Here is a 10,753-nt window from a genome sequence, read left to right as displayed (position 1 = left end):
TTACTCTGAGCAGCTGTACCAGTCTAATACACCAACTGTCGAGTTGGATGTCACGGGTGTTACTACCCTATTGCTGACGAGCTAATCAGCTGTTATCCACCTTCGTTTGTGGAGAAACAGGCTGCAGTGAACCGGTTGAAATGGGGTAAAGCTCCAAGGATCTATGGCATCCATATAATAGTGAACTTCTCAAGGCCGGTGGAAATGCTGTACTCATGTCATTGCATGTAGTTATGTGCTCTGCCTGGAACACAGGCGTCATCCAATCTGACTGGAAGAGGGGCCTTGTTGTCTCTCTCTGGAAAGGGAAGGGTGATCTCCAGGACTGCAACAACTACCGAGGGGTGACGCTGCTCTCAGTGCCGGGCAAGGTTTTTGCTCAGATAATTATTGATAGGGTTCGCCACCATCTGCTTGAGCACCAGCGTCCAGAGCAGTTCGGCTTTATACCAAAGAGGTCAACGATTCACTGTATCATTGCTCTTCGTGTCCTTACCAAACATAGATGAGAGGTTCGGCAGGGGCTGCTTGCAGCCTATGTTGATCTCTGCAAAGCGTTCATTTCAGTGAATTGGGATGCCCTCAGGAGGATTCTTGGTCTTCGTGGGGTGCCACCAAAACTGATCAATCTGATGTCTGAACGATAATCTGGTACTGAGAGTGCTGTTAGATGTGGTGGTACAATCTCCAACTTATTTCCAGTTGTTGCTGGAGTTTGTCAGGGGTGTGTACTGGCCCCCACACTTTTCAGTGCTTGCATGGACTGGATTATGGGGATGATGTCAGAGATATCAAGCTGTGGTGCATCGTTTGGGAATGTCAATATCTCTGACCTTGATTTCACAGATGATGCAGTCATCTTTCCGGAGACTCTGGATATCCTTTGTCTGTAGCTGTTTGTGGTGAGGATGCTGAGGTCACGGATGTGTTGCTATCTTGTCCGTAGCTGTTTGTGGTGAGGATGTTGAGGTCATGGAGAGATTCACTTACTTTGGCAGTGATATTCATGTCTCTGCTGGCTGTGAGCCAGAGGTCAATAGTCATCTGGGTCGGGCCTGGGGAGTCATTGATTCACTGGATCAAGGGGTGTGGCACTGTCCGTGCCGGTGCAGGAGGACGAAAGTCCAAGTCTTCAGATCCTTGGTGCTTCCAGTCTTGCTCTACGGATGTGAGATTTGGACTCTGACCAAGGATCTGAGAAGAAGACTTAATTCCTTTGGTACCAGGTCTCTTCGGAGAATCCTTGGCTTTCGCTGGATGAACTATGTGTCCAACGAGCGGCTGCTGAGAGAGACTTAAATGAGATTTGTTTCCTGCATAGTCCCTGAACATCAGCTGCAGCTGTATGGACATGTCGCTCATTTTGCTGATGCTGATCCTGCTCACCAGATTCTCTCAGCGAGGGAGCCTCCTGAGTGGAGGAAGCCAATGGGTTGACCACGTGCCTCGTGGTTGCAGCAGGTTGATCGGCATCTCAAGGAGACGGGGATGTGCCAGGCATTTGCCTGGGGGATGGCCAAACAGAGGCCCCTGGAGTACCGGCGGAAAGTGGACCCAGCAACGCACTGCTCCATCGCATGCTTCCATACCTGACCTGACCTAACCTGACACCAAACGTCCAATCCAAGCCTGGAGTAGGGACAACTACACAAACTCAATAAAGTCCAAGTCCTTTGCATTTCAGCACCAGGAATTAACTTCAACATAATTAATTAACACTATTATTAATTCTGAGCTGAAGTCAACCTCCGAAAAGTTATTGCATTCAACGTGTCATCAACCAGTGATTGGGATGAACAACCACTGCCTCAGCCTCCAGCAGATCATTTCTATAAGTGCACAATCTACCCAACGCCGATGTCCCAGGAAGCACGGGAAGCACTGTCCTTGTTAGGCCCAGAGCAGGCCTGACCCTGCAACTCGTTTCTGTTGCTTACTCGTAGTCATCGCTCCTCCAGCCTTCTTCCCACGTCCAACTGGTCCAGTCCTCCGAGGGTAACTCCCAAGAGTGGCTGATTGATGCACCAGAGTGCCCTTCACATGCTCTCTACCAGGCAGACCTCGTCCAGCCGCTTATCAACTCACCTCCTCTCTTTCCCACTCTTGCATCCTCTTCTTCAATCTTCATGCCCACAGTGATATCACCTCGCCCCCTCTTTCAACAAGCTTACAACGAGATCTCTCGGCAAACATTTCCTATTTTTAGTCTGATCAAATCCAAAGCTATTACAATAGCATTATGTTTTATTTAATTTGACCTCTCTCTCTCTCTCTGGTACTCATTTTGCTGACCTCGGAAGGATGACAGGCTGAGTCAACCCCTTGGTGTAAATTCAGCGGAAAACGGGGCGTGAACTCAGGACCCTAGGATTTCAAGCCACCACCCTAACCACTAAGCCAACACCAGGCTTACAATATGAAGTACTACTCTTTGTTGAAATGAAAGGGTAAAAGCGACACATTGGACTAAATTTCACTTTCCGACATCAGGGTGGGAATTTGTAATTTATTCGGCAAGGTGTCAGTGATAGCTCGCCTTCATTTCGTGGACACCGTGGGATCTTTAACATCCACCAACTAATGGGACGCCCTGTTTAACGTCCATCTGAGGGAAGCATGACGGGGGGGGGGGGGAGACAGCGTGGGGGAAGTGGGGCAGCATGAAGGAAAGGAGAGGGAGTGTGGGGGGAGGGGAAAGCAGCATGAGGGGAGGAGAAGGCAGTGTGAGGGGAGGGGAAGGCAGCTAGAGGGGAGGGGAAAGAAGGTAGCACAGGTGGAATGGAAGGCAGCGTAATGGCAAGGGAAGGAAGTGCGAGAGAAGGGGGAGGGAAGGCAGCGTAAGGGCAAGGGAAGGAAGGGGGAGGGAAGGGGGAGGGAATCTAGCGTAAGGGGAATGAAGATGGCATAAGGGTAAGGGAAGGAAGCGTGAGGGGAGGGTCGGCAGCATACCAGGGTGATAAAACTCGCCCAAACAGCATTTTCTCTTTAACCGCCGTGTTCTATATTAAACCAGGCAGAAAATCTCATCCTCCATCTTCGTCTTCACTTATAATGATGTGTCTCATTCGATCCCGTTTCTCATCTCGATTATATTCAGAAAACGCTGATTATTATACACCACCTTTTAAAGCATCACAAAGCAGGTCGCTCTACTTGCAACACAGGTGAGAAAAGGACGCGAAAAAACAGCTGTTATTTCAATATAATCTACTCGCATGATTTTTAAAGAGTGAAAGTTAATTTTTATTCCGTTTTCTTTTCAGCAATTAAGCAAAGATTGGTACTTCCATCAGCGAAGCGACGGGTCTTACTTCTGGTGGCTTTGAAACAAACAACCAAGCAGTTTGGTGAATGCTCCCCAAGTGGCTTAAGCACTCAAGCAAGCACTCCAATGGAACGGCTGGCTTGGCAAGCGATTACCGGTCACCGTTTGGTCATTTTAACCCATGCACCCGGAAACGCCCAAGCAATGTCCAAATTAGACAAATGAACACTTTTTTTTAGCAGTGGGAACTGGTGCTAAGTTCAATTCTGGAGCTTAAGTCTTGTAATTCTGCTTAGTTTAAGAGATTCTCCACATTATGGCATGTGCGGAAATGAAATAAATCCACGAACGCTGGCATCTCTGGGCGTTTATCAGCATTGCAATGTACCAAGCGATCCGTAGCTATGATGAACGGCATTCGATATCGTAAAGAAATCGTTGTGGCCTGTTCCAACTCAAGGCATTGTTGAGCAGGCCGGACAAAATGGCGAATTAAGACCCGAGAAAGGTGGCTGAGGATCTTCTTCTTCTTCTTCTTCTTCTTCTTTCGGCTGCTCCCGTTAGGGGTCGCCACAGCGGATCATCCGTATGATCCGCATAGTGATTTGGCACATGCTTTACGCCGGATGCCCTTCCTGACGCAACCCTGTTCACCTCTTACGACACAGGGATATGGTACACCTATTTTAACCGGGGTATACACGGCCCAGTATACTGGTACTCACTTCGCCGACCTCGGAAGGATGACAGGCTGAGTCAACCCCCTGGTGTATTAATTCAGTGGCCCAACGGGGCTTGAACTCAGAATCTTTTGGATCCCAAGCCGTTGCCCTAACCACTGCGCCAACACCAGGATATTGAAAGGTGGCTGAGGATGCGCTTGATAAAAGAAATAATGAAATAATACCGTTAGTTATTTTAAAAAGGGGTGTTTTAATTAACCCAAACACCCAATTTTCACTCATGCACTTCCTTGTAGTTCACTTAGTATGCATGCAAAGTTTCAGGCTGTTAGTTTTTTTTTTATTTTTTTATAGTTTTGGAGTTATGGAGGAGACACACACACAAACAGACATTTATTAGTATCAAAGATAGAAGATACATACATCGGCTTGAAAATCTCGTCATGAAAACCACAATTCCAGTTTCAAATCTTGGTAACAAAATCTGCCTGCATTCATTTTCAGTATATTTGAACTAAAGCCATGTATAAACCATGAAAAGTGTCTTATTGCTCCTCCTGTTAACTTTATTTAGTTATTATTCATTAAATTTTCTGTAACATTCTGTAGCTCAAAAGGGGGAGCAAGAATATGATATTTCTGACCCTATCTTTGCAAGAGAATGAATACCTTTCATATATCTGACATCTGACCAAGTCTCAATTTCTACACATAACTCCTTCTCAGATAATAAATTGGTTGGTATACTTGTTTATGTGAGGCGTTTTCACAAAGTCTCTCATGACATCATTAGAAGATCCCAAAAGGACCCATTTACGGTGCATTTCATTAATGAGGTCCAGAGCGTTGCCCACAAACCTGACCTTGTCCACAAGGAATGCTCTCTGGACACAACGATGCTTCACAGGGGAAGCTTGTTTCACCTTGAAATGACGAGCTGTTTGTAGATGCAGAACCGTCAGAGGACAAAACAAACTTCAAAATGTTTTCTCATTATCTCGGTGAAGGCGGACAATCTCCCGGGTCCTGGAAGCAAGATGTTGCATTGTTGTGGGATTCCTCTGGGTGGGTGCACTTGTATTTCTGCACCCATTATGGATCACACAGTTTGACTTGGTTTTATTTAATATTTCATAGATTAAATAATTTAACTCTTTCACCAAGCTGTTAGGGTTTGGGTTAGGGTTCGGGTTTGGGTTTGCGTTAGCGTTTGGGTTTGGGCTAGGGTTTGGGTTATGGTTAGGGTTAGGGTTAGGTTTAGGTTTAGGGTTAGGGTTAGGGTTAGGGTTTGGGTTTGGGCAAGGGTTTGGGTTATGGTTAGGGTTAGGTTAAGCCAACGCTACATTGTGTAAATTAGCATATTTGCCAATGCAGTGTAATTTAAAACATCGTATCATTGTGTTATATTAATGTTGTTTGTAATAACGATTATACTTTGATTTTATGATACCTTATAATCATCGCATTCATACTCGTACACCTCGCTCTATGCAGAGCATCAGTTCTGCCAAAGCAGTTTCTTGGCTATTGTTACAATCCTGGACGCGTCGGCACTCCAATGTAGGATCCACGAATGAGTAAGGAGGAATTTGGTGTTCAACCAGGGTGCCGGTGATAGCTCGCCTACTCTTTACGAAGGACACTTCCCCCAACTAATGCTCCAACCTGCCTCAATAGTCTTGGATATCTATTATCTGACTCTAGAGCGTTCTCTTTTAGTTATCCTAACTTTCGTTAGTTCCTTCACCCCTACCTGGAACTGCTCTAAAAGCCCTTCATTATCTCCGAGATAGTTTATCTCATCTACCTGTCGGGCATTAAGTGTTTGAATAAGGTAAGAAGTCAATGTAAAACTTTGCCCATGAAGGAGACGGAGGTAGTGCTTTCAGAATCAGCCAGGTTAAGCCGTTTTGTTTCACATTGTCCTCAATAAACTCGGATAGTTCATAGACAATGGCAGGGTGACCTCACGTTTCTCTGGAGCCATCTGGAGAGGGAGGGAGTTATAACTCCTCCCAACAGCTGTTAGTGCATGGGAAACTGGAATACCTTGTGGACTATGGGTCAGATACCGAACCCCTCCACCCCCCCCCCCCCACCACCACACCACACACACACACACTCTCGGATTTTCAGAGACCAGTATTTTTCCACACCCCGTTATATGTCCTTTCAATGTGTATATATATATATATATATATATATATATATATATATATATATATATATATATATATATATATATATATGTATGTATATATATATATATATATGTATGTATATATATATATATATGTATGTATATATATATATATATGTATGTATATATATATATATATGTATGTATATATATATATATATATGTATATATATATATATATATATATATATATATATATATATATATATATATATATATATATATATATATATATATATATATATATATATATATATATACATATATGTTGTTGGATTTAAAAATAAAATACCCTGTTTGAAACACGGGCTACATTTGCACATTTTACACCACAACAACACCGAAGGAGAAATGAAAGCGGGTGATGGATTTGACAACCAGATATATTTTATAAAAGTATAAGCACAATAAACGATATTCATTTTAAACTGAATGTTCACTTTGTGCCCAAAATAACAAACAGCATCAAAACCAATACTTGGTCAGATATATTTAATGATGCTCAAGATTTATTATTTATCAATTTTAAATTGTGCCCCCCCCCCCACCCCCCACTGCTTTGATATTTTCATCCCTTCAAAACGGTTTTCTGCCAAAGAGTGAACAACACTTGAGCAAGTGTAACTTTATAACCTCTTCAAATTTTGTTTACAAATAACATGAAAAAATACGTGTCCATAACACTTTACACCAATGTACATGTTTTCATCTCACAATCAAAACAAAGACTGTCTTTAGAGATAGACAAGTCGTTATAGCACAATGTCACATCTAACTAAGAGATCCGTGAATGGCTTACACGTTACGTTATACACCGTGGTTGTGATATTTTAACATGATTACATTACTGGCATATAAAGGAGCATGTCATTGAATGAGAATATGGAAATATTGCTCCAATGGACTAAATAATGTGTCTTAGGTTAACATAATAAGATAATTAATACAATGACATGAATACAATACACCAATGGATTGAGTTCAGGTAACTTATCAATCAATGTATATATTTATACGAGAGAGAGATAGATGGCTGTCCGTTTGTCTGTTTGTGGTTTACGCTGATTGGCTGTGTGAGGAGGCTGCGTGCAATGTGATTGGCTCCTGGCAAGATTGACTGATGCATCGTTCGGGTTATTCAAAGCTGATATTCGAAATCTGATTCCATATTTGATGATGGGAAGTCGTGGCGTAAATAATTTTGTCGAAATGTCAAGTGAAATCGGATAAAAAAAATTTGGAAAAAGCGATTTCTTTCGAATATAATTATTATATAATTATATATAAATTATATAATTAAATATATTATGTAATAAATATTAAATTTCTTTCGATATAATTAAATAATACGCTCGCGGGAGGTGAGGTAAAATGGGTCTGAAATTCATTTTTTATCACTCTTTTAAAGGTAATTATTGTGGGTTTGATTTTATTTTACACTGTCCAGGGACACCAGTAGTGATCTCTTTGGATTTGGATTCTACTTTTAATATTTTATATTTCCACATTTTTAACGTGTAAATTCAACATGGACGTCGAATCACAGTTTGTTTATTTATGATACGAGCAGATATCAGTCTACGACGGTTTAGGGGGACAGGACGGATCACAATACTCAGTTACGGTAGTTTCTTTGGATGTTCAACAGCTCAGTTCATATTGGTGGCGTGTCTGGGTGTCCATGGTAGTGTTTGAGACCGGTCGCTTTAGATTGTTGGCCTTGACACATAGTGCCGGATGAGTAACACGAGTGATTTGACATATTCATTGTTTCTATATTACCTCCATCAACAAATTAACAACATGGCAGGATAAAAATGGTAAATGCTGAGTTGAACAAACGTCCTGAACTCATGGACTTAGTTAAGTAAAGCTCGTCGTCTGGGACCCGGCCGTCGGTTTGCCACCGAATGCTGCTGATTGTGACGTCATCAATTCCCTCTTTGAAAATTCTATCTATATTCGATTTTTTGAATCCGATATCACCTGCGTAAATACATGGAATGCACAATGTGAAGATTTTTTTCGTTTGTATACCTTGTCGAGGCTCGTATGAGAGCTGATACACAACGCACATCGTGGATGGGGGGGGCTCTAAACGGTACTTTCGAAGAGACATAGTGAGAGTGTGAGATTTGTCCAGATTGAAAGACATGTTCCACGTGTTGGACCAGTTTGTGATTTTATCCAGATCTGCAGTGAGCGAAGAAGCTGCTGCTTGCCGGTCTGAGGGATGACCGATGGTATGGCAGAGGGTGGAGTCATCAGCAAAGAGATATAAAGGATTTTCCAGAGAGTCGGAGAGATCATTGATGAAAACCAGAAAAAGAACAGGGCTCAGAACGCTACCCTGAGGAACTCCAGCCTGGACAGGAAGAGGGGATGAAAGAACTCCATTAAGGGCCACACGTTGACTGCAACAGGAGAGGAAGTCTGTGAGCCATGAGTGGAGATAGCCTTGGATACCACAGGAAGAGAGTTTAGTGAGCAGGGCAGGGTGCCAGACCGTGTCAAAAGCACGCAATATGTCTCGGGATATGGCTCTGATTTCATGTCCGGCATTGAGGACCTCCATCCATTGTTGGGAGAGCAGAAGCAGCATATCCAGGGTAGAGTGACCTGGTCTGAAACCAAATTGATGATTGGAAATCAAGCCATTGGAGAAGAGGAAGGATTTAATGTCTGAAGTAATGAAATTCACAGACCGACAGCAAATGCTCGACACAGGCTGTAAGGAAAAGCTTTAATTAGGCCAAATTTGGGCTGTACACTCTTGGGTGTAGCAGTCGCCATCACCTGTGATTGCATCCTGCCTGGAAGACTTCCCTCCATGTCACACCATGCGGACTATTTGTCTGACGCCGATTGCACTCCAGTTTGTTTGTCCCAATCTAGAGCACCTCGTTCCTCATATTCTCAATGTTTACCTTTGTTAAATCTAATCGGCTTTCTCTACTTTCCCAAACTGTAACTCCTAACAGAATGCAAACTTACAAAATACAATGGTCACTTGTCCCTCAATGCTCTCTTACCTCCACCTCCTCCATCATAAATTCCTCATCTGCTCTCTCCTTTCCCTATTTCTGGATCCAATCTATACCCAGCAAATTCAGAAACAAGACTAAAAAAACCATCCACAAACACAAAAGACTTGTTTGCAAGTTCACAAGAAACAATCCCAGGAATGACTACTACTCCTACTCCGACTACTATAACTACTACTAACAATACTACAACAACTACTAATCTGTGCATGCACAACAAGGGGGAATAGCGACCCCCATAACTGTAGGTCTTCCGCTTTCCACCAACATGCGCGTGGGATAACGCCAAACTCATTGGTGCACTGGCGTAACAAAGAGAATCTTGGGCGTCCTCGGGGACAGCGCCAGGTTTGATCAGGTCAGTGAAGGTGGTAAAGATTTGTGGCAAATTTCAGGGAGATATGGCCCGGTACATGTTCACCTCTGTAGTGGACATATCCAAACAGGGAATAGCGTCTACTTATTATATCGAGTATGATCGGGCCAAGTTGAGTGATCTCACAGATGGTCCTATTTGAGAGTCAGTCATACCATCGAACTCCAAGGATGCAGTGTTGACATTGCAAATGGAAAGCTTGCCCAGTGTCTTGGTGCTTTTTCAAAAGTGTCCATGTTTCACAACCATAGAGGAGAACAGGTAGGACACATGTTCTGTAAATGCGGAGTTTTGATGGTAAACTAAGACGGCGCTGTTTCCAGACAGCATCGAGTTGCCCCATGACAGTGACAGCCATGCCGATTCGTCTGTGCACATCAGGTATCCAAATGAATGAATGTTTGAGCCCAGGTAGGTGAAGTGGTCCACTGACTCCACAATTACACTGGAAATGGGTAATGGCAGGTGGGAGGGACCAATAGCAATATTCTGTGCCTTGGTTTATTGCCATGAAGGCTTAAGGCCGAAGCTTTTAGGAACCGATTCAAAATGGTTGAACACGGCCGGCCAGTGTACAGGGTCTCTCACAAATAGGGCAGCATCATCTGCATCGAGTAGATCGGCGATGACTTCTCTACCGCCATCGATTCCAAGCTGATCTGCACACAGTGACATTATCAAGTCCATGGCGCAGCAGAAGAGGGAGGGAGCAATGATACACCTCTGACAAACTCCAGAAGACATTGAGAAAGGTGGTGATAAGTCATTGTCCACTCTATTACAGGCTATTGTATCGTTCTGGAGATTCTGGATTAGATTAAGAATTGATAACAGAACTCCATTGCCTCTCAACACTCTCCATAAGGATGTCTGGTCAACGGAATCAAATGTGGCCTTGATGTCGAAAAACGCCACATCTAATGGGAACTGCAATTCCTTAGGAAGTTCTGCAAGAATGCGGAGGGTTTGTCTGGCATCCGTCGTAGACCTTTTGGGTTAAAACAGATTGATGGGGTGTCTATTTTGCAGCAAGAGCAGGTGAATGCAGCTCAGAATAACATGAGCAAATACCTTCCCAGGAGCTGAAATTTGGGGACAAAAGTGAAGATGTGCGATGGCAAAAATGGTATTTTTTGATTTTTTGATGACTCAATTAATTGATTAACTACTTAATAATTATCGATT

The sequence above is a fragment of the Eptatretus burgeri genome, chromosome 16 (assembly GCF_056783735.1).
Source record: "Eptatretus burgeri isolate ZD-2024b chromosome 16, Ebu_testis_v1, whole genome shotgun sequence".
Classification (NCBI taxonomy): domain Eukaryota; kingdom Metazoa; phylum Chordata; class Myxini; order Myxiniformes; family Myxinidae; genus Eptatretus; species Eptatretus burgeri.
Note: the sequence above shows the minus strand (reverse complement) of the source record.